Source organism: Balaenoptera borealis (genome assembly GCF_965194805.1).
Source record: "Balaenoptera borealis genome assembly, chromosome: 16".
NCBI classification, from domain to species: Eukaryota; Metazoa; Chordata; class Mammalia; order Artiodactyla; family Balaenopteridae; genus Balaenoptera; species Balaenoptera borealis.
Window position 1 is genome coordinate 64050924 of NC_138872.1, and position 23896 is coordinate 64074819.

The following is a 23896-nucleotide window of genomic DNA, read 5'->3' on the forward strand; positions in this document are numbered from 1 at the left end:
AGGGGGTCTGGGATCGGTGTCCCAAGTCCTCAGCCGTGCCCCGGAGTCAAGACTCAGTCTTGGGTACCTGGTCTTACTTTGAGTCTCCTTCTTCCATCCCTGTATGTCTGAGACTCCTGTCTCTACCCTGCCCGTGTCTAACCTTGCCCTGTCCTGGTGCCTCTCTCCAGTGTCAGGGCATGGCCCCTTCTCCTAGGTGGTTGTGTCTGGCTCTCTGTCTTGTGTGTGGCTAATTCTTGTCACCAGCTGTGTGTCAGATCAAATCATCTCGGCTTAGGGTCCTGTGGGTTTACTTTGCCCTCCTTGGGTGTGAACAGACCATGTTCTGAAACTGTTCCTTCTGCAGATCTTCTGGGGCCATCTGGGTGTCTTCTACCCTGCCCCCAACTTCTCCAGGGGTGACTTGCACACCTTCTTTGGGCTGACTTGTTTAGTCCACTGAGCTAGGGGCACACAGGAGAGGTCAGAGTCCCCAACTTTGGGCCAGGGTCTCAGTGCCCTGTGGGCGTGTCTGTCTTGAGGCATAACGATGTGCTGTGTGTCTGTCTGTATCTTCATCACTCCGCTTGCCTACGGAGTTTCTCCCAGCCCTTACGGACATTAGACACCAGGGGGTAGTTTCAGGCTCTTAGGTACTGAATGCATGTCTCTGTCTTTTGTCACTTTGGGAGCCTTCACTGAAGGCTGCCTTCGGACACAGCGTAATGCTCTTTGATCTGCTAAACTTCTTTGGCGTCAAGGCGACCCTCTTTGCCACAGTGCGGCTCTTTGTACCTGTGGGCTGAGCCAGCCCAAGACGTGATGCGATGGCATTTCACGTTGCTGGCTGGTCTGTGTGGGTAGCAGGGAGAGACATCTTTTCCCCATTTGTGGGGAGGAGAGTGGAGTGAGATTCCTGATGGAGAACTAGAACATTCCGAATGCCTCTTATTTATAGCAAAGAGTACTCTCAGACACTGCCTTTGAACTCCAGGAGTGGATAGTGTTGTGTGTGGGCAGAAATGCAATTAGAAGTTCTTTCTAGATTCGGAGCCCTGCGGGGAGGTGGGGTGGGAGAGGGTTCAGACCCGCACCACTAGCCTGGGGAACACGTAGGAGGCACAGGGCTTACTGTACCCTTTGCATCCGGGGGTCCAGACAGGCATCAGGAGGTGCCTTTCCAGGCAAATACCACCTGTTGAAACAAGTGGAGGGAAGGAAGGAGGCCTGGTTGGCTGATTTCTTCCTGGGTCCCTGACATTTTGGGTCCTATGTCCACACCTGCTCTTTGTGCGTTCAGTTCTGTGTCTTACCCTCTCATCCCCCAGCTCGGCTGCATTGAGGTTTGCAATTGGGAAGGTAAGTGGGAGCATGCCACTTTTCCTTTTTTTATTCCTTTTGGAACGCCAGTTCCAGCAGCAGAGTCGCTTTGCTTTTCTGAAACTCTGCTTTCATCTATAAGTTCAGTGACTATCCCCCTACACACATCTCCCAGTGTCTCAGTTTCTTCCGATATAGACATAACCTGTATTTTTTTTTCTGCTCTTCTCTCTTCTTTGTGGTTGTCTACCATGCGGTTGTTCACTGCTGTCTCTCCTGGATTTGTACTTTATTTTATCTGTTTGTGTCCTCTCTCTTCCCTTCCCCGACGTCTACCCCAGTGCCCTGCTAGATCCTGAAATCACAGCGCAGACCTGCTGGATGGAGCTGGGGGTCTGTCCTTCTCTAGCTGTGCCCACCCAAGCCCTGCCCTTCCACGGAGCTCAAGGAGACCAGAAGGGGGCAGGCTGTTCCCAAAGTCCGGCGTTGTCTGAGCTTAGGTTGCAGGCTGGGAGGAGAGGACCAGGCCTTTCGGCAGGCCACTGAGGCCCTCAGAACATGTGGTTTGTTTGCAGACCCTACCGAGGCTGCCGGTGCGTGATGCTTTGGAGGGAGACTCAGGAGTGGGACATAAAAAAAATTCCCTGTGATTTTCCAGATGACTCTCATAAAGAGCTGGTGAGGCACGTGCTTGGGAGATGATGCTTCGTCTCTGTGCTCTGCAGAGGATGCAGGTGGGGAGGGCAGTTGTGGTTTTGGGATGCAGAGGGACTCCGTGGCTCTGGTGGTAGTGGCGGTGGGTGTGTCCCAAGGAGTGTCAGGCAGGCGCTGTGTACCGAGCATTTTCTCAACCAGACCTTGCTGCTTCCTTGTGCTCAACCTCTCAGAGCTTCTGCACTTGTACCTTTTATGTTTGGGGAGCTGCACCCCAGTGGAAGGACCTGATTGTAATTCTGGTGCATTTTAATAAGTCAGGAAGAAACACCCAGTTTCTCAAGCAGACAGAGCCAGAGAGAGTGCAGGTGGTGCGAGCTGGGCATATCCCTAAAAGATCTGCAAGCTCCCCTTTTCCTCTCCGCCCCTGTCAAAGCTCTTACATATTAGAATTATTGGGTGGATGGCAGCTGAGATTTGCGGCCGTGATACTCATCCCTTCATTGGGTCTCCAGTAAGCTGTGGATTTTATTGTCATCTCAGAATGTAAGAAACAGATGGGCTCACTTATGAAGGGAGGGAAAACATTGAGGAGAGTGTCAAAAAGATCACACTACAGGTTCTGAATCAATTTTGGGGAGAATGAAAGAGAACTGTATGTTAATGGAACGAATGTTTATTTTCTTTCCCTTTGCCCCCAGTGATCCTCTGAAGTCCTCACATTTATTGCTTGTGCCCTTAGATAAACTATTACTCAGTAAGTTTCATTTAAGAAACCTAATTTTTTATTGTGCACACACACACACACACACACACACTCACACTCACTCACACACTCTTAAAGTAGAATGGGCTTTCTGTATTGTCTGACCCCTTTGAAATGTTGATTTTTCGGCAGAAATTCCTCATACTTCACATTACTCAGATAACTCAGGACTTTTTCAGACATTGGCAGTGACTTTGAAAAATTGGTTCACTGTATCCAGATCGCCTCTGGTTCTAACAGCCTCAGAGGCCTAGCTTTTCTTTCTATCCAAATGTTTTGAGACCAGAGAGAACAGAGGGTATTTTATTGATGGTTTGTTTTTCTCACACTCTCAATGGAGTTTTTTTTTTGCCTGAGCAGTGCATTACACTTTGTATACAGAAATATGCATCACTGAACAATATTTATCTTGATGCAAATGTTGCCATCTGCTTAATCATGTACTGGAAAATGTTAAATAAAATAGATAAATAAAAGTAGAAATTATTATATGCTTATATATATTTTACATGTATATATTCACTTTCCTTCCAGTCCTACACTTTAGACGTTCTCTCTAGTTTATCAATTCTTTTTATTTTAATCTTCCAGAAGGTTGAGTGACAAATGCTTGCTGTTTTGCAAATAGGAAGCCAAAGCATAAGTTCCTGTTTGCTGGGGATTGTCCAACTTTGATGCATGGTCTTAATAGAAAAGGAAATTATTTTGAGCTAGAGCAGATATCTGACATCGTTGTGTGTGTGTGTGTGTGTGTGTGTGTGTGTGTGTTTCCCCAGAAAACAAAATATCCTTAAGGCTATCTCTACAGTAAGTGTCTGTCCTTCCACCCAGAGCTATTTATGATCAGTGGGGCCTTAAATCTACATGCAGAAAGACAAAAATGCATGCTGCCAGCATAATTGGACCTGGTCTCTATCTTGGTCAATACTGCCCTAAGACTTGTCACTTATGATAACTCTCCCTTTTTTTCATTTGCATCTCCCATTTCTATTGCCCCCAGCCCCTATCTACCAGAACCAGAGAGAAAATACTTTGGGGAAAATGAAAAAATAAATAAAATACAAACTCAGCCTCAACAAAACCCAAGCTCAAAGGAAGGGGTGTGGGAGCAGGAGAAGAGTCACACGAAACCCGTGCCAGGCCCCAGCACAAGTGAAAGAGGCCTCCATTAACTATCCTTGGGTCTGCCATTGCTGGGTTCAGGTCCCAGCTCTGCTCTTGGCCACCCCTGGGATCTTGGGCAAGTCATTCTAACTTCGTTCCTCTGAAAATCAGGGCCACCTCATAGGGTTATGTGAGGATGAAATGTAATAATACGTGTGAGCCAATTTGCGCCTGGCACATAATAAATGCCCAAATGTGAGCCGTTGTTCTTAAAAAGAAACTCTTAGCATGTTTGAAAATAAGCAAATTTCCGCAATTATTCATTTTCCCAAGCCAAGTAAGGTTTGAGTGTAATCCAAGGCAATAGAATGCGTCCAACTCCCTCTCTGTGTGTCAGCCTCGGAGCAGGCTGGAATGTGGGAGAGGGAGGAGCGCTAACGTTTATTGAGTGCCAGCTGCCGGGCATCCTTTAGGTGTTTTGCATATATGGTGTTATTTTTTTTATTACTACTACTATTATTATTAACTTGCAATCACAGAGTGGTATACAGTTAATAGAACAACAGTTATTTTGTACAAGTTGAATCAAAGACAGTCGAAGATGGGAAAAAACCAAACTCTTATCTGTAACTAATTTGTACCATGGACCAATAAAACGTGCTTTAAATTTCTGTGCCAGTTTAAACCCCTGTACTCTACCAGGCAAGGTTGGTGGCTATTGAAAATACCATTAAGGACAGGGCTATCTAAAGACAAACTTGATAGTATGTTATTTTTACAAAAAATGAAAAGATACTGTACAGTGTCCAGTTTAAAAGCAAATCATAAATCATGCACATATGATGTTAATTGCTCACACAAAAAATAATAATTCAGGATGTAAGAAGGTGTTATATACAGAATTGAGACTAAGGACTCCTGGCTAGAGATTGCTGCTCTTCTGAGTACCAGTTATGTGGCAGGGATAATGAAAGCGCTGCAGATACTACCTTACTATCTCAGTTGAATCTTCCTAACTCTGTGGGATAGAACTGTTGCTGTCCCCACTTCACAGATGAGGAAACTGAGGCTCAGAGCAGGGAAGCAGCTTGCAATGCTGGGGAGCAGCACACTGGGATCCAGACCCAGGACTGCCCCATTCCAATCGATGTACAGATTTCAGAGTGCCTTGTCTGTGTAGTTCTTTGACAAACCTAAATGCAGCCGGCTCATTCCTGAAAATCTTCATACCACTTTTCTCACTTGTTGCAGATTCCTAAAAATGTGCCAACCCTGAGGTACGCAGGTTTCCTTGAATCAGACCCCTGAATAATGAGACAAATAGAAGGTTAATCATGATAACGGTAATGATGCTTATGTAGCAGTTACGATGTGCCAGGCACTATTCTTGTCCTCCTTATGTATTTTATTCCTTTAAGGAATGTACTGTTATGTTTCAACAGCCAACAGTCACGATGCTTAATAGAACCAGGCCTTGTCTGGGGTGTGTTACAAATATTAGCTCATTTAAACCTCATGCTACAGTGAGGAAACTGAGGCGTAGGGAGCTTAAGTAACTTTCCCAAGGTTCACAGTATAAATGACAGAGCCGGGATTTGAACCTAGGCAGTCTGTGCTCTCTGTCACTCTATTCCACAGTCTCCCTCTTCTAAGCATCTTGTGAAGGTCCCCAACCTTGGAACCACAGACCTCATTTAAGGAGGCTCATAGGTAAGTGATTCGGTCACAGTGCCCCGCCCCAAAGACAGGATTTTATGGTCCAGGAAGAGAAGGTATCACCCTTTAGTGAAATATGCATTCTGCACGCTAGGGAGTAATTGAACTTGAACTGCTGAGTTGGCGGAGGAAGGTGTTTTGAATTCAGCTCCCCCAGCCAGGGGGAGGAGGGGAAGAGGGTACTGTGCAAGCTTCCTTGACCGGAGAGACAGACTTTCATTCATCGTCAGCAGGCCTCCTGCTGCTCTGCTCACCCGTGACTTTTCCCCAGGAGCCTGGGTGAAACCGGGTGGTATCACCAAGAACACGCAGGCTGGTTGTCTTGCAGGCACTTCCTTCTTTCTGCCTGCAACGGAAACTACCTGTCTGCCCTCAGATACTCATTGGGTTGCGCCCTCCTCATCCCTGTGGTTAGGGCTGCTCCCTCCCCCATCGCAGGCCAGAGCCTTGACGAAGAAGGTGGCGGGGACGGGGCGGGCGTGTGTGTCACCTTCACCCCGTCAGCGCTGTAGTGAGCAGGGAGCTGGAGTGATTAGTATCAGAGTCTGGGAGCCCAGACACCTGGCTGGATGGGGAAGGGGTGGGACCCTAAAGGCATTCTCCAGTCTTCTGGGGGAGGGGAAAATCTCCTTCTGGGCCCTCTGAGGGCAACAAAATGGATTTGTTCTGTGTCAGGCCTGGTTTGTTCCAGCCAGGTGACTGCTGGCTTATCTGGGCATCTAATCCACGCTGATGTGTCCGTGGATGCTATGACAAGCGTTTCTCCTCCCAGGGGATCCTTTGCTGTAATCCTTGGCCACAGGTCACATGGTTTAAGCCCAAAGGAGTTGAGCTAATGGGGCAGAGAAATTGATGCAAACGTCCCCTACCCAAGGGGCACAGACATTGTAACTATGATCCTGATGATGAGGAGGAGGATTTCTCTTTATTGAATGTTGACCTTGCTCTAGACACTGTGAAGTCCTGGGAAGACATGATCTCATTGAATCCTTGTCCTGCAAGTTAAGGGCTCTTAGTCTCATCTGTTTTACTGATTACAAATAATAAAAGCAAGACAATAAGTTGGATGAAAGTAAAAGAGCTAAGAGGGAACCAGACTAGGAGTTGAAGGTTGGTGGTGACCCCAAAGGTTGCGTTCTTGGTTTCTACCCAATTCAGAGTCAGTAAGTCCCTCGTCCTTTACCCCTGCCCTCTCTCCCCTCTCTCCCATCCATGTATGCATCTATCCATGCTTCCACGCATCTATCCTTGCACCCATCCACATGTCCACCCACTCACCCATCCACCCGTCTTCCCCTCCAACCGTGCCCAGCACTGGGACTGCCTTTGTGAAGCAGGACAGATGTGCCCCTCGCCTCAGGGAGGGCTAGTCCAGCAGGAGAGGGTTAGGGCCACGGCCTATCAACAGAGAGTTTCCTTTCCGGTCCTAGCCCAGTTCACTCCAGAGTGGCTTCTTGGACACAAGAGAAAGGTGTCCTCTGTCAGGTGGGGGCCAGGAATAGTGTGATTCAGGAGCGTGGAAGCCCTCAAGTCTCCTACCACCCGCAGAGCTGCCAGACTTGAGACCTGACTGCTCCATCCATGGAGTTCAAGCTCATCTTCTTCTGGCCGAATAAGGAGCCCAGAGACAAACCCAGAGATGAGGTTTGTGAGGGGAGCAGGTGGTCGGAAGCTGTGAGGGCTGGGAGGCGTGTCATGCAGTGTCAGGTTGGAGCAGTGTGTGACCCAGACACGTTCCTTCGCCTCCTGGGGCTTGGTTTCCTCACCTGCGATGCAAGGACCTTCCTACCTGGGAGGGCTTTGCGATGAGGCACAGCCCCTGCTCCCGCCTTCGCCTGGTGCAGCCTCACCACGAGAGATGTTTGCAGGACCAGCCCTCGTGTCAGTGGCCCGTGGGTAGGTTTCATTTGGCCCACACTGTCTTAAAATAAAAAGGAACTGAAGTGTAAGGATTAGGATGGAAGACAGCATGGAAGTTTGGAATGCCTTTAAAAAGTCATGAGATGTGCCAGCACTGGGCCACAATCTTTCCTGTTGTCCACTGGCCAAGCTGGGAGGGCTTTCCCGGGGTCCTCCAGGTTCCTGAGAGCCCCCTCAAGATCTCTTCCTTTACCTGTGATACCTGACTGAGCCCTTTGGGCTGATAAGTTTGCAGCCTCTGCTTGGAAGATCTCCGTGTTCACTGTGACGAGCTAAAAATAAGTATCTGTGGTCTCTTTTCAGTGATCCCCATGTGGTTTATTCACAGCACTTCTTTACCTTGACTGCCTTTGCCTTCCCCAGGCCTGATGGAGGTTTCTTTCCTTCTCTCCCTACCGTTGGTGTAAACCCAGAATATGCAAATTCTTGTAAGCATTAGGCATTAGGACATTGTGAAGGCAGTGTCCTGAACAAAAATAGAATCGTGCATTCTACAGTTTGGTCAGCTGGTTTCCCCTCTGCTGGGGGTGTGGGTAATATGCTGTTTTGAATCATCTGCCTTCCCTTTTCTGTGCTCCTCACCACCTTGCCCTCCCCCGCCCCCCATAACATGTGTTGGGATGTTGTGAGTTGTCAGAGAGCTGGCCAGGGGTTGGAAGAGTGGAACATTCCGGAGCATCTTGGCTCAGGTCCCGACTCTGTCAAGGGACAAACCCTGACTTTCACCTCTGAGTCTTTTTGGCATTTCTGCCAGATGATACTAATAAGCTCACTCCACCCCCTCACTGGGTTGTGAGGATGTAATTCGATAAACAGACGAGAAAGCATTTTGAGGCTCAGAAACCCTGCGTGAATATAAGCTGGGGCTCCCGTCTTTGGTCTTGGAGCAGAAGAATGTGGGAGCAGTCAGACCAGTTGGCGGTGCTCCCCTCCCATCGACTTGTAATCCCTGGGGGGCGAGGAGCGAATGAATGAGTGAAATCCACCAGAGGTTTCCCACCTACTCCTCCATCTGCCCATTATTTCAACAGGTAGTGTTTGAGTGTTTGTGTACCAGACACTGTACTACAAAGTATGGGGGAAGGCCGGCTGTGCCTGCCCTCATGGGGTTTATGGTCAGGAGGCAGGATGACCCCCAAAGAAACAAACAGATTGTTCCAAATGCAGTGACCTACAGTTGGGGTGCTGAGAGAAGACAAGAGGCTGTGGGTGAAGATTTATTTACTATGGGGTGGATTAATGTTACCTATTTTTGCTTGAGGACTTATTTTGGATGGACATCTTTTGCCAGAGTAGCCCCAGACTGACCCTAGGAATCCCAAGTGTGATATGCACGTGGATTCTGATACACCAGTGATTGAAGGTGCTACGTGGGTAGACAGTCTCTATTGTAGCAGCTTTTAATAAAGAGTTTCTATTCATACCTGGGCAAATTTATTTATTTCCTAACTTTTGCCTACATTTTTAAATGTTTTTTTAACCAAAATATATACACAAAAGTGCACGTTATTCTAAATGTATAACTTGATGAATTTTCATGAACTGAACACACCCAGGTAACCCATACCCAGACCAAGAAACAGGGCATCTGCGACCTCCCAAATGCACCCATCCCTTGCTTCTTGGGTGAACGTTTTTTAACACTTGTCATAGCTGTATATATCTTTAAATGTTTATTAGGGGAAATAGGTGAATATAACCAGTCAATCAAAATGACCGCGTCAGGGCTCTTACTGCCTAGCGTGCAGGTGAAGTGGCATTTATGTAAAAAGAAGTTAGTTAACATAATGAAAACGCATAAATTGTAGTATCTAAAACTCTCATTCTAATGCTAATCCTGACCTCGATTTAGATGTATGACTGACAGGGGGGGCAATGGAATGACCAAGGTTTGGTAAATGTTGGCTTAACCAGTTTGAAGATACCCTGCGCTTCTGGTAAACAGCTGTGCTATTTTGTTCTCAAGTCCAAGTGGAAAGGATTTAAGTTAGACATTAGGAGGAACTGTGCTCTGGGCCTGTGTGAGTGGACATCCCCGTCGTGGGCCCTCTCTGAGGGTCTGGGTCGCTCTCTGCATTGCTCCTATAGCTGTGGGCCTTCCCAAGCCCATCTTCTGGACTTGGGTCTGGACCCTTCACGTGCATCTCTTGGCTTCACGCTGAGCTTCCACTTCACATTGACTCTGTGCTTGAGTCCCCAGTGTGTTGGACATGCATTAGCTGTGATGAATGGGTCCCCAGATGGGCCCATAATGACTACATTAACTTAACCGTGAACCTAGACTCTGTCTTCAGAACCAGGATAACAGAACCACAGCACAACTGGAGCAGCATTTCAAAAGGGCAGTGGAGACGACTAATCATTTTATAATGAGCAAGAGGAGAAGCAATAAAAAGAGAGCCCAAGGACGGCATGATAATTTCCCAAAGTCTTAGCACTCAACCAGACTCACGTTAATAAAATAAACAAATGTTTTTCGTAATGGAGAGCTAATGTATACATGAGTTAAGGAGAGTATTAAAACCAGATTAGATGGATCAAGTAGTACAGTGGTTACGTCATTAAGCATCCTTTCTTTGGGGATGTGGAAAAGTTGTTCTCTCTTTTTTTCTTCTTTCCTTGTGAAATGGTGCTTTATTAATTAGAGAGGTAATGGGAAATCTTTTTTTTTTTCTTCCCAGTCTGGTGGCTGTTTTCTATTTATTTTTTAATGTAGGACCATGCTTTGCAGATGTTCTCTTTGAAATAAAAGCCTATTCATTGTCTCTCTTCCTCTGTCTCTTTTATCCCCAGCTCAGAAGGGGCAGCTGTTATAAAAGACACAAACAGAGAACCTTGTTTGCTTGTTATCAGGCATTTCAGAAGATCCCATTCCCGATGTCAAATGCCCCCATTACCTGCTCTTTCTCGTAGTCCTACTGAGGAATAGTTTCTGAATTGTTACATCTGATTTCCTCTTCTTTAGAAGAGGAGGTGATGACAGAGAACAGGGTGGAGATGACCTCAGGGAAGCTCTTAGGAGAAAAACTGGCCTGTTTGCAAATGGGCGTGGACTCGATTATTAACTCCTCTTAGGACAGAGGCTGCCTGCTGTTTGGCTTTCTTTTAGGGTTAAAGAAAAAAAAAACCATGTGGAGCAAACGAACTCTTTTTTGGAGTGAGCAGGTGGTATTAAACCCCCCAAAAAAGTGGACACTGGAAAGTACCGATGAAGGGAGCCGCGCCCTCTGTGGGTTGGATCTGGGCAGCATAGAGCTGGCTTTCTTATTCTCTTTGGTTTTTAATTTTAGTTTATTTTTTTAAATTAAATTACTGGCCAACATTTTAAAATCAGTGATTTCAAATAAAAATTGTTTGGCATTCCTATGAAAAAATTTGAAATTCTGGCCTTTATTCCCAAAGAGGTAATAATTTGAGGGAGCGGGGGAAGATGTGGTTACCCCCCTACAGGGAACCCCTCTTTCCAGTTTGCCATGGAGCCCTCCTGTCTACTTGGCTTATTTGTGTTTCTTGCAGGACCACTGTTAGGATTTGAGTTTACAACTCTCAAAATAATAATAATAATAAGAGCTGTTATCTATTAAATGCTATGTGCCAGGCACTGCTAAGCTGCATCTCATGGACTGTCTCATTTAATCATTATAACAACCTTATGATATTATTCCCATTCACAGATGAGGAAACTGAGGCATAGAATAAGGAATTGCCCAAAGTCACAGTAGACTGGGAATTTGAACTCAGGCAGTGTGGCTGGGGAGCCTGTGTGTAAGATCACTTGTGCTGCACAGAATGTTTTAACAGAGCAATTCTGGTTAGGAATTCTTCACATTGACTTTGCAAAAGGGTTGGCACTGTTTGCCTGTTGCATGGATGGAACCAGTGAGACCCATCAAGGTCAAACCGTGATGGAAAATGCAGATCATGACTCACTATCTGTAAAGAGAGGACAGGCATGAAAATGACTGTGGGACTTGGGCACTGGTGAAGCTGGCAGTCTGGCCGTGGCAGAAGGACCCTCACCAGGATCCCCACCATCCTCACACGCACACAGAGCAGGGCAGGGATGGTGGCCTCCACCCTCCATCCTTGCAGCAGCGAGGTTGTATCTACAGGGTAATATTTTGATAAGTTGCTGATTTGTATTAAAATAATAATTACAGTGATAATTACAAGCACAGATTTCGGTGAGACTCAGCTGCTGACCGTGAGGAAAAATAATTAACTGCGTATTCTCTCGGAATCAAATGGAAACCAGGCCTGGCCTTTCTCCTTTTGTGTGGGTCCAGCACAGGTTCTGCTGCAGGTTGAAGTCCACGTGTTTTGCCAGATGCTCTTTATGTTCACAGCATCGATGGCAGATCTCTGCGCGAGGAGGAGCTGGTCATCGGGCGAACACCGTTGCTTCCCACCAGCGTGGACAGAGACAGCCTGACTGGGGTCTGTGGGCGCACCATCCTTTAACTCATGAAATGCACCTCGCCCAGGAAGCAAATGCAAAAACGGCTAGAGCAAAAGTGATTTAAATCTACCTTTAATAAGTAAATGCTTTAGCATTGGCTGATACCTGGCCATAGTGATGGATTTATAGCTAATTTAATTGGAAGGCTATGATTCTCTTTACATGTCTATTTTTGAAGCCGATTGAATGGTCCTGCCTTGATTTTAACCACTTGCTAAATTTCACTTGAAGCAGAACATACGTACAGAAGAGGGCAGAAATCATGAATGTACAGCTCAACCAAGTGGCCATGCTCGAGTGATGAGGACTCAGATCCAGAGCACAGAGCATAAGTTACGGCTCCCTCCTCCTTAGGATCCTTATTCCCACTTCTCATCCCTATGTCTCCAAGAGTAACCTTTATCATGACTTCTGACCCCATAGATTACTTTTGCCTCTTTTTAGAAATGGAATCGTGTGGTCTATACTCCCTTGTGCCCAGTTTGTTTTGCTGAACATCTCTTGTGATTAGATTATATGAGATCACATCAGTGGTTGGCAGACTACAGCCCACAGGCCAAATCTAGCCCATTGTCTGTTTCTGTATGGCTCATGAGCTAAGAATGGATTTCATATTTTGAAATACATGGTTGGGAAGAAAACCAAAAGAAGGATATTTTGTGACATGAGAAAAGCACTGAAATTTAAATGTCAGTGTGTATCAATAAAGCTTTGTTGGAATCTGGCCACGTCCATTGCTTACATACCAACAATGGCTGCTTTTGCCCCCTAATGGCACAGTTGAGTAGACTGAACCAAGGCCACGTGGCCCACAAAGACCAAAAGATTTATATCTGGCCTTTTACAAAGAAGTTTGCTGACTCTGTATCTGTACTGTTTCATGTATTTGTAATTGTCCATTTACATGGCTCTATAGTATTTCATTGTGGAACACACCACAATTTACATAGCTTTTCTGTTTATTGGAAAGATCCCAGGTTTTGACCATTACAAAGAGCACTGCTATGAACATTCTTGTGCAGGTCTTTTGGTAAAAAAAATGTTCATAAGCATTCCTATTGGGTATATATGTAGGAGAGTAATTGATTTCACTGCTCTTTTTTGTTTTGCTTTTTAAATGGGTTGATTTCACAAGTGTATTTAAATTTGGAAGTCTTACTTTCCCTACTAGGGAGTAAGGCTCAGTGATATTTTCATGTGTTGAAACTCTGGAACAAGGTTTACTTTCAAAAAAGTAATTAGTCTTGCAAAATAGAGCATCCGTAGAACCTCAGTTCATTAATGGATTACTGTTCTTCCATCTCAGTACCTCAAGGATGTTGGGAACATGCCTGATATTAACTGCTTTAGTTGCTTTTGGGAATGGTGCCATCACTGAATTTCTTATACCGAAGCCATATTGTCCAAAGGCCTCTTATCTTTATGCGGCAAAACAGGTCTGGCAGGATTAGGTGAGTTTTTCCGATGTCACTTTCTGCTTTGATTGACTTCTGTTTATCTCTAGCTGTCCTGCTTTTCTTGCTGGGAAGCAGATGAATACAGCTCTACATCCCCAGTAAGATCTCTAGCCTACGGTAGCATGTGTCATTTTGCATTGAAACAGCGTGCTGAAATGTCCCCTTGGGGACTGCAGACATTGTATGTGGCCACAGCAATGGAGCTCAGAGATTCCCCCTAAGGAGCTGCCTTCCTGTGCGCTGTCAGTATTGTTTAGCAGCATCAGTCCTGTGTCAGTTCCTGCAACGCTGGTCCTTTTCCATTTGCTGTCCCACTTTTGCAGGCAAAGGCATTGACAGCGTTGGGAGAAGAATGTCAGGATTCCCTGGGATCCACCGGTCTTTCAGGTTTGCTTGGCACTGGCTGACAAATGGCTTAATATTCTTTCTGGAGCTCTTCAAAGAGTTGTATCAGCTTCCTTTTTCTAGCCAGCACACTTTACCAGGGATAAAGTCCTGTTTGTTTTAATCTTGCCTTCTGGTTGCGCCTTGCGCAATTAACAACCTTAAGGAATGTCACAAGAGAAGATGTTCAGAGGATATTTTAGTATTTCTTTTGGGAGACAGTTGGATTCTGTGGTGAAGGGGTTAATGGAATTGAAACCTAGTCTCAGCTAAAATGTAGTAGTGTAGCTGACTCAGTCTCAGGCAGCCTCAGTTTTATAGTCTTTAAAACAGCGTTACAGAGCAATGCCATTGTGGGTAATAATTCCTAGGTATGGAATTTCTAGATCAGAGAAATTTAATCCTTAGACCCTGGTAGTTCCTCCCCCTCCTTAATAGGTTGTTTACTTTCTTTGTTTGGATATTTACTTTTGAAAAGATAAAACTTTCTTTGGTAAGCATTATATGAAATTCTTTACAAAGGGGTGTGTGTGTGTGTGTGTGTGTGTGTGTGTGTGTGTGTATGTGTGTGTGTGTCTTCTAGGAGATGGCCTTTTCTTTTTAAAGACTATTTTCTAGATGTTCTAAGATGCCCTAATTAAAATAGATAATTAATTTGTCTCAAAAGAAACATAATAGATTTCAAAAGTAGAAATTGCCCAAGCCTCTTTATAAAACAATAAAATATATTGAAAATTAACCTCTAAAAGGCTATCATTAGAAAATTTAAACAAACCAACAAAACTCTTGTAAGTAACTCTTAAATCAAAGGAGAAATCAAACTTAGAATTTCATATTATAGGGTGATGAATGAAAATGAGAATACCTCATATCAAATCCCATGGGATGAGGCTAAAACTGTGCCCAGAGGAAAATTAATAGCCTATTATAAAAGCACTTTAGCTTTGGACATTAAATACAGAAGATGAAAATGATTGACTCCAATTTTTATTTTAAAAAACTCATTGAGAACAACCTGAAAGAATGTAGGAAAGGTGCTAAATAGATATAAAAGCAGAAATTCATGAAACATGACACAAACACGGTAGCAGTTGTTCTACAAGATCCTCTAACGATTAAGCACGCAATATTGATCTAGTTCCTCCTAGGGTTAGAATCTGTGAATGGGCTGCGTGTTCCTAACTCCCAATATTTGCGCAGTGCTTCTGTTATGGCTGCTGAGTAAAGGAAGCAGTGGATAGCAGGAAGAGTCCCTGAACTTTCATGTTATTTGGGCTGGGTGGGTTAGGGGAAGTTATCGCTTAGCCTATCCACATCAAGGCAGAGCCAACCTCCTGTGCTTTTTTTCTTTTGACCAACTCCCTCTTGCCTTTAAGAACAATAAGGCCGGCAGGGCATTTTGTTATCTTGTAGAATACATTGACACTCCCGCAGGTTCCGGGAGAGCTTTGCCCCCAGGTCTGATGCCTTCCTGGATCTTGTGAAGCCAGCATTCTCCTTGTCCTGGAGTTACCTGTTGGGGTTGGGTGGGGAGTTGAGAGTGGACCCTGGAAGCCGGGCAAGAGGCTTCTGTCTCGCTAAGCATAGGACTACTCTCCGGGAGGAATGGGAAGCCAACCTTGTGGGCTGGGGATCGGTTTTAATGTCCTCCAAGCAGTGTCCATTGAGGATCTGTGGTGTATCATGTGCTAGACATTTTACATGCATGTATCGCTGTCTAGATTTACCCAGAACATTCACAGACACTTATTCATTCATTCATTCGCAGTATTACCAGGGACCTACTGTGTGCGAGGCATGTGCTGGGAGCTTTGGACAAAACAGGGTCCCAGGCTGCTTGTAGCTCACGTCCTGGTGCGGGGACGGTGAGTGATGGAGGGGTCATCCGGGCAGACTTTTCCAGCGAGGTGACATTTAGGGTGAAACAAATAGCAGGTGGTCAGGCACGGATTGGAGGAAGACGGGGACAGCGTGTGACCCGCATGAGCACGGGCATAAACGTCAGCTGGGGAGAGGCAGGGACCAGGGCCTGCAGGGGCCACTGTGCCGCGTTCTCTCACGTAAGGGTCCCCGCAGCTCTGTCAGTGTTTTCATCAGCCCCGTTTTCCTAAAACCTAAAAACGTTGACTGGTTTAGACATGATGTGATTTGGAGGTGGCCCTCGAACGGATGAAGAAGTTTACTTGTTTGTTGTCCAAAACCATTCTGTCTCCAGTGGTCTTTTCAGAGCTTCTCTGTCTTTATTGCCGCTCTGTCTCCAACGGGAAATACTCCTGCCTTTGCGGGGGCCTCTCACATCGCCGCCTGCTCCTCCAGCATGATGTCTCCAACTCGGAACTTCTCTCTGCGTTCATCTCCATATCAAAACTCACCTGTCCTGCGTCCCATTCTCAGGGAGTTTGTTTGCTATTGGCATCCTGCACCAACCCTAGCCTGGTAGCATCAGCCCGGAGAAATGGCAGAGAGGGGCCTGCTGGCCTGGGCCTGGCAGCTGTGTCTGGCTGTGGCAGGCGCTGTGCGGTGCTCCCTGGGTTGCTTACGCAGTTCACGAAGTGGATCTATTCTTCCAGGAGTCAGACACCTGGGGACCAGACCTTGTTCTGCATCTCACTTGGCGTGGCTTTGGTGCGGTCGTCTCAGGGCCTCTGTCTCCCCGTCTGTCAACTGCACTAAGAGATTTCCAAGTCCGTTATGCTCCCCGCTTTCAGGTCTTTTGTGGTTTCCTGTGCCCTAGTTGCATGTCTGTCTTCTTCCAGCTATGACCTGCCCCCAGCAGGGGAACTTACGGGGAACCTTAGCCACCTACTCCGTGTATAGTTGGCTGGTCTGGTGTGGCTCATGTGCAGAAAAGGGTCTTATTCCCCCCGACATCCACATCCTTCTGCTTGATGATAAACTCCAATCAATGTCTTAAGACCGTATTGGGAGTCCCCGTCACCGTCACGGCTGGTCTCTGGCCACTGCCTCCGTCAGGGCATCCCCAGTGCTAGAACAGTGAATGGCACACAGTAGATGCTCAGTAAGTGTTTTTTTTGTTTGTTTCCTTCAGAAATTGCGTGAAAGATCAGATGATGACATGCTCTAAAAGAGCTATAGAGCCCTGCTTTCAAATGACATTTTAACATCCAGAGGTCAAAGATTTTGCTAGAATTTGAATCATGTGTTTTTCCATGGTTTCTTGTCAGCTCCCCAACCACACTGACAGCACCTTAGGATTTACTTTGTGTGTTTAGTACCTGATGCAGAGACCTGTGGATGAAGATGTTGATGATGATACCTAATAATAATAATAACAATAATGAATAATAGCGGGTACCATTTATTAAGCACTTACCACATGCCAAGCATTTTAACTTTTAATGCTTCCAACGCCCTGGGATGTGAGCATTGTGGAAGTTACTGTTTTGTGGACTGAGGAAGTAGGGCACAGAGAGGGGAAGTGACTCCCCTGAGATTGCACAGCTGGTAAGAGGCAGATCTGCATTTTCACCCAGGCAGGCTGGCATGGAGCCCATGTTCTTAACCACCATGTTATCTAATGCTAAGCCCTCCTCATGCGATTGAGAATTGGCTGGACCGAGGTGGACCAGGGAAGGTCCCCTCTGCCAGCTCTGGCCTCGCCCCTTCCCTCTAGCCTGCAGGTGTGGCAGGCCTCCTTCTGCCTCTGCCCTCTTCAGGGTCTCCCGTTCTCCAGGCCCACAGATGGGGCGAGTGAGAGGCTGGCCACTGCAGAGTCTTCACCCGGGATGGGGCTGCAGACGTGGCCCTCCCTCCATTGCCATGGTCAGCTGGCCCCATGCAGATGCAGCTGGAGAGCTCGGAGGAGAGGCACAGACTTGGCCTCATCCTAGGGAGAGGAGGACGGGCTCTCCAGGCTCAGAGGAACTGTTCTATTACTTGTCATCGTTGTAGGAAGAGGAGGAGGAGGAGGAAGAACTGGAAGAGGGGAAGGGTTGCCTGGCTGACTCGGCTCTTCCTCTCCTTCCTCCCTCCAGAGAGATGTGGGGACTGGATCCTGTTCCCAACTCAGCCGTGAATGTCTGTGTGCCCTTCAGTCAGTCACGTATCCTCTCTGTACCTGCTTTCTCACCTAAAATTAATATAGTGATTGTAATGATAATAATAATTGACCTCATTTTAAGATGCATATTTTTATATTTAATAAATAGAATTTCTAACATCTGGGATGAATTTTACAATTGATGTATTTCCTTTATGTTTCCTAACACAGCCTGTTGCCCTAAAACGGTTATCAAATCAATGATGCATCTCAGAAGCAATGGGGTCTTAGAATTAAGAGGCCATGGTGTCTGTGAGGTACCAAACAAGGTGGTACCCGAGTATTTTCACACGTGCCATTTTATTTACTCCTAACCACAGCCCTAAGGTGTAGGCACCATTACTCTCCCATTTTACAGATGGGGAATGAGGCTCAGAGAGAGAAAACTGAGGCTCAGAGAGAGAAAAAGTGGCTTGCATGGAAGGTCATGCTTGTTTAAGCAGCAGAACTAGTGCTCAGCCCCTGATGGGACTGATGCCAGAACCTGAAAGTCTTTCCCAAGGGTGTCGGGTAACATCTCTTTCCTTCTCCCCAGGATGTGGGAACTTGTTCCTGAAGACAGCCTCAAGTTTTTCAGGGGAAAAATGTTAATGGTGGTCTTAATGGCTCATAAGCCCCTGCCAAGTATCAAAAGTTCTTGACCATGAGCTTGACAGGGTGACAGCATGTCTGGGAGACCCTCACAAGTCGTGCTTTCTGCAGAACACAATGTTTTCTGAGTCTGAAGCATTTTAGAAAATAATGTGGGATTCATCCCAGAACCTGGCAGAGGGTCTAGAATTCCTGAGCCCTATTTTCCGGTTGGATTAAACTGAGGTCAGACATTCTGCCCCAAAGCCTGAAGTGAGTCACGCAGGCTGGGAGCAGCCCCTGGCTGTCAGGCCGCTCCTGGGCTCTGGGCATCGAGGGGCGTTCCCCCTCTGTCTCTCTGCCCAGTGTCGAGGTGGGTAGTGGTTGCTAGACTTTGCGGGGGGTCTGTGGGGAAGGGAGGAAATAAACAGTGGGCCGCCTGACAGCCTGGAGGAGGGCTTTTGGGCAGATTCCAGAAACTATCTTGCTAACAGTGACAGTCTGTGAGTTTGTGGGAAGCAGGGTCGTGAATAATTGATCGCCACTAACTGAGTTGTGAAAACCATTTTCAGAGATTCCAATCAGTGGGCTCACTGAGGGGGGGTAGATGCGGATGGGGGCTCCCTTCTCCCTGGAGCCCAGGGGACGTTCTGAGGCTCCCTCTTGTCTGCCCGTGAGCTTGACCACGGCCCCTGGACTCGGAGGTGGCGCTGGCCGCTCAGCGCCCTGTGGGGGGACCAGCTGTGGGTGGGTCGGGTGGAGAGGTGACCTCAGCGCTGCTGGGTGGGCTGTTTCTCCCTGAGAAACTGTTGGTTGGGCCCCTTCTGCGGGCAGGTCCCCAGGTTGTCTCAGATGCAGAGCAGTTCCCCGCGTCTTTAGAAGGGTGACACTGGAATGCAGACCTCAGGACACTTTGGGGCTGGTTCAACCCACTTTGTTTCTAGAAAATGCAGTGTCACTGCATCGTTAGGAACCGAGGGCCTGGGCTTGGATGCTGGATCCACTCTGACTATTTGTCTGAGCTGGGACCAGTCATGTTACCTCTCTCTGCCTCAGTGTGCCATCTGTAAAGTGGGGCTGACAGTGGTCCCTACTTTAAAAGATTGTTGTGACAACGAGGTTAGCGTTTAAACATAAGGATAAATAAATACAAGTGCACATAAAATAAAACTGCAGCTGTTTCCTCATTCGGTCCGCTTAACAGCCTGTGAGGAAGGCAGCGTGAGAAAGGATGGGCAGATGAGATGGTACAGGCAGAAGGGATCCAGTGTCAAAGCCACACAGCTGGTTTAAGGAGGGCAGACAGCCTCTTGAGTTTGTGGGAAGCGAGGTTGTAAATAATTGATTGCCGCTGAGTTGGGAAAATTGTTCTTGGAGATTCCAGTCTGGGTTCAGATCCTGGTGCCACCATGGACCAGCTGTGAAACCCTGCTCAGTGCTGCTGGACCCTTCGGAACCTCACTTCCTCGCATGCAAAGTGGGGTGATAATATCACCTCCCCTGTAGGGTAATGTGAACACTGATGGTCGTTCATTCATCCATCCAGTAAATACTTACCGAGTGCCTAATACTTGCCGGACACTGTCCTAAGAGCTTGAAATATATCTTCGAACAAAGCAGTGACCCCTGCCTTGTGGAGTTAACATTGTAGAGGGGGAAGGCAAATAATCAATAATAAACATTTTAATAAATACAGTAAACACTCTAGAGAAGGAATCGGCTAACATTTTCTGTAAAGGGCCGGATAGTAAATATATTAGGCTTCACAGGCCATACGGTCCCTGTTACGACTCAACTCCGCCCTTGAAGAGTGAAGGCAGCCACGGACAGTGTGTGAACGAATGCGCGTGGCTGGGTTCCAGTAAAACTTTATTTACAAAAGCAGACCATTGGCTGGATTCAGCCCACGGGTCATAGTTTGCCAACCCCTTTCTAGACAAGAGTATTAGAAGGTGGTAAGTGTTCGAAGAAAGAAAAAATGGGCCTGCTCCAGGGTGACGCAGATGTGCAGGTTGGAAGGATAACGCGTGTTGGAGTTTGGACGCATGTAGACACTCATGTAGCCTAGAGAGACTTCTCAGAACCGGAGGGTTCAGGGCCAGGCGCAAGGTGCTCTCTGAACAGCGAGTGGAACGAGCTTGGAGACGCAGCATAGATGGTGCTGTCTCAGGGCCCATCCTTTCCCTATGTCACCTTGGGAGACTGATGGGACCGAGACCCCCCAGGGTGAGCTTAGTGACTGGTGGTCATCAGCAACATGACACAGATGCTTTTCGAGTGGTCCCTGCCTGCCTTCCAGGAAGCATGATGGCTGTCGACGTGTCTCACCAGGAACCTTTCTAGCCACCGTGGCCTCTGGCTGGAGCAGGGAGATGCTTTTCTTGGGGCTTCAGGGACCAGAGGTGAAAGCTACTTTCTGGGGTGTGTTTGAACTTGTGGGCTTAGTGCCGACCTTGGGCGAGAACTTCTTTACCCTTGTGCCTCCTTAAACCTTTTCTGCTTCTTTCTCCCTCTTCCTTACCCCAGCCTGTCTGTGGCCCCTCTGGGTCCCTGACCCCATGTCTCTTATCAGGATGTGAACCTCTTCCTCGTGTTCCATTGCTGAGGGAATCAGGAGCCCATAGCCCACAGTCAGATGCTCAGAGACCCTGCAGAAGGTTTCTAGAACCTTCTCTTCTTTCTCTGACTTGTGAGAAGGCTTTGCTTAACTCTACATTATAGCTGAATCTTGTGGGGAACTTGAATGGAGGGAGAATTGGTGCTTTTTAGCCTTTCTGTTAGGAAGGTGATGGGGGATGGACCTGATGAAAGAAGGAGAAAAGAGGGTGGGAACCAGGAGAAGCCCTGGGTGGGGATGGAAAACGGGCCTCCATTCTTCCTGTGGGTTTTCAACCTGGGCTGGTGAACACGGGGCACTTGTAGGCTGCTATTTGGTGCCTTTATGTGAGTTAGAGAAAAGTGCCCACTCTAGGGAAGGGACATGGCTTGGCCAGAAAGCAGTGCTTGTGCAGAGAAGAGATGCCCCTTCCTCTGAACAGTGCAGTCCTGGATGGTGGAGCGTGGCTAGATTTTCCCCTCACTGGGCACTATGTGCAGTGCCCAACCTGTACAACTGTACATGGTGGCCCTGTGTGGGATGTCACCGGTATTTAGTAGCAGGTGGTCACTTTCCCTGGGCACCTTGCTCTCTCACTTCCAAGCCTAAAGAGCTATTCCAGGTTTCTCACATCCATGGGTGCTCACCTGAGTCCACTGTTTGGCTGACCGCTTGGCCCATGCCTAAGTTTTCAGCTGGGAGTTGGAATGGACTCTCAAGTATCCCTTGAGAGGCTGACATTGTGCAAGATATTGCCCCAAGGCCTGGGCCCCCCCACTGCGAGATGTCTTCCTGCTTGTGTCCAGACTTCCTAAGGGTCCCCTACTCTTTATCCTGTTAAAAATAAACACCCTTTTCTTCGCTCCCTTCAGCTGCTGAATTGTGCCTTGGAGAACGAGCGTTTGTGTTTCCTCCCAAAGGCTCCGAATAAACAAACTGTAAACAGCTGTTTCTCCCCTGGTGACAGGATTCAGACAATAGCCCCTCGGAGAGTATTAATCAGCTGCCTTTGCTGTGGCATCTCTGCGTCGCAGGCTGCCGAGGAGCGGAGCCTCCATGCTGCGGTGGCGGTGGCTGTGACTTCCTGAACGAGCAGGGGGCCGTCATCCCACACAGGCCTGGTGGCCGTCGCCACCTCAGCACAGCCGTGGGGGACTGGTGCACTTTCCAAACAGACGTCCAGGCAGCTGGTGGGAAGCTCCCAGCTTCCCTCACTGGCAGCCTCTTGAGAGAGATCCTTGGTTAGAAAAGTGGCCTCCAGCTGACTCACTCTACCTGGTCACCTCTTTCTTTGAAAATGGATGGCATTCACTCAAATACCCTTCATCCAACAAATATTGAGCACCTGCTGTATACCAGGTACTATGCTAGTTTCTTGGGATAAATCAGTGACCAGTATTTAACTCAAGAGGTTATTTATTGAGCACCTACTATATGCAGGTGCTGTACTAGTTTCTTGGGACATCTGTGAACATTTGAAAACAGATACCCGCCCTTTATCTATTCAGTCTTTCAACCGCATGTCAACAGATATTTACTGAGTACCTACTATGTGCCAGGTACTGTCCTAGCTACTTGAGATGAAATGGTGAACAAGATAGGCAAGGCTCCTACGTTCCAGCTGAGGAGGATACACCATCAACCTCAAATATATAAATAGGATCAGTTCAGGTAGCAATGAGTGCTCTTACGAAGGGAGAGAGAAGTATGTGATAGAGGGTGGTTGTGATGGGATGAGGCTGACTTAGCTGGGGTGACCAGGGAAGGCCTCTGAGCAGGTGGCATTCACACTCACACCTAGACATACAGCTTTCCAGGCAGACGGTGCAGCAAGGGCAGATCCTGGACTGAGTTTGGGATTCAGAGAAGTGACCAGAGGCCTCTGGGCCTGGGTACCCTGAGTGAGGGGAGCGTGGGTGAGATGGGAGGGGGTCAGCAGGGCTAAAGTGTGTGGGGCTGGGAGACTAGGGCCAGGAGCTCCGGTTTTATTGAAACTGTGGGGGAAATCATTGAGGAGTTTAAAGCAGGAAAGTGATCTGCTTTGAGCTTTTAAAAGAAATCCCTCTGGTCTAGACATGATGACAAAATGCATTGTGGTTTTCTGGATTGGATCCTGGAACAGAAAAAGAAAAGGTCATTAGTGGAAAAATTGGTGACATCTGTATAAAGTCCGCAATTTAGTGTCTTAATGAATAGTGTTGCACCAATGTTAACTTCTTGGTTTTGATGAATGAACCATGGGCAGGGCAAGATGTGGACATTCAGCGAAGCTGGGAGAAGGGCACACAGCAACCCTCTGGACTATCTTTGCGATTTTTCTACAAATCTAAAATTACCTGAGAATAAAAGGTATGACATTAAAGCTCCCTCTGGGTAGTAGGTATTAGGGGAAGCACTGAAAAAAGTTGAGCGAGGAGACAGGGAGAACAGCTAGGGGGCTTTCGAGGTCAACCAGATGAGGGATTGTGGCGGGAGAAGCACAGTGGGGTTTCTGACCTGGGAGAGGGGCCTCCTTAGTTGAGTGGTGGGTCTGCAGCCCTAGCTCTTGAAGATCTTTCTGTCACTGATCTAAGTTGCCCAACCAACTCCAGTTCAGCTGGTGTTTCTTGAGCGTGTTCTAGGTGCTCAGTGCCATGCTGGGGGTCAAAGTTAGTCTTCACACCCCCTCCCGGTCAGTGTGGCCTCTTGTTTCTACCTGCCTCATTCCCTTGATGGAAATTCCCACCATCACCTTTGGTAATGACTTGGAGTTAGTGAGAGGGGCAGAGACAGAGAGACAGACGCTGAGAGTGAGTGAGTGTGTGTGTTTATATAATGCCTGACCCTCCACTACACAGGCTAGGACACATGAAGCGGGGGTTAATTTTATTACTGGCAGGTAGCAAGCACTCAATAAATACTATAATTATAT

General features: G+C 47.2%; 1 protein-coding gene across 1 annotated transcript in view; it reads left to right on the forward strand.

The window, feature by feature from the left end:
• Nucleotides 1–23896, forward strand: part of XYLT1 (xylosyltransferase 1) — a 301880-nt gene that overhangs the window by 989 nt on the left and 276995 nt on the right. The window lies entirely within an intron of this gene.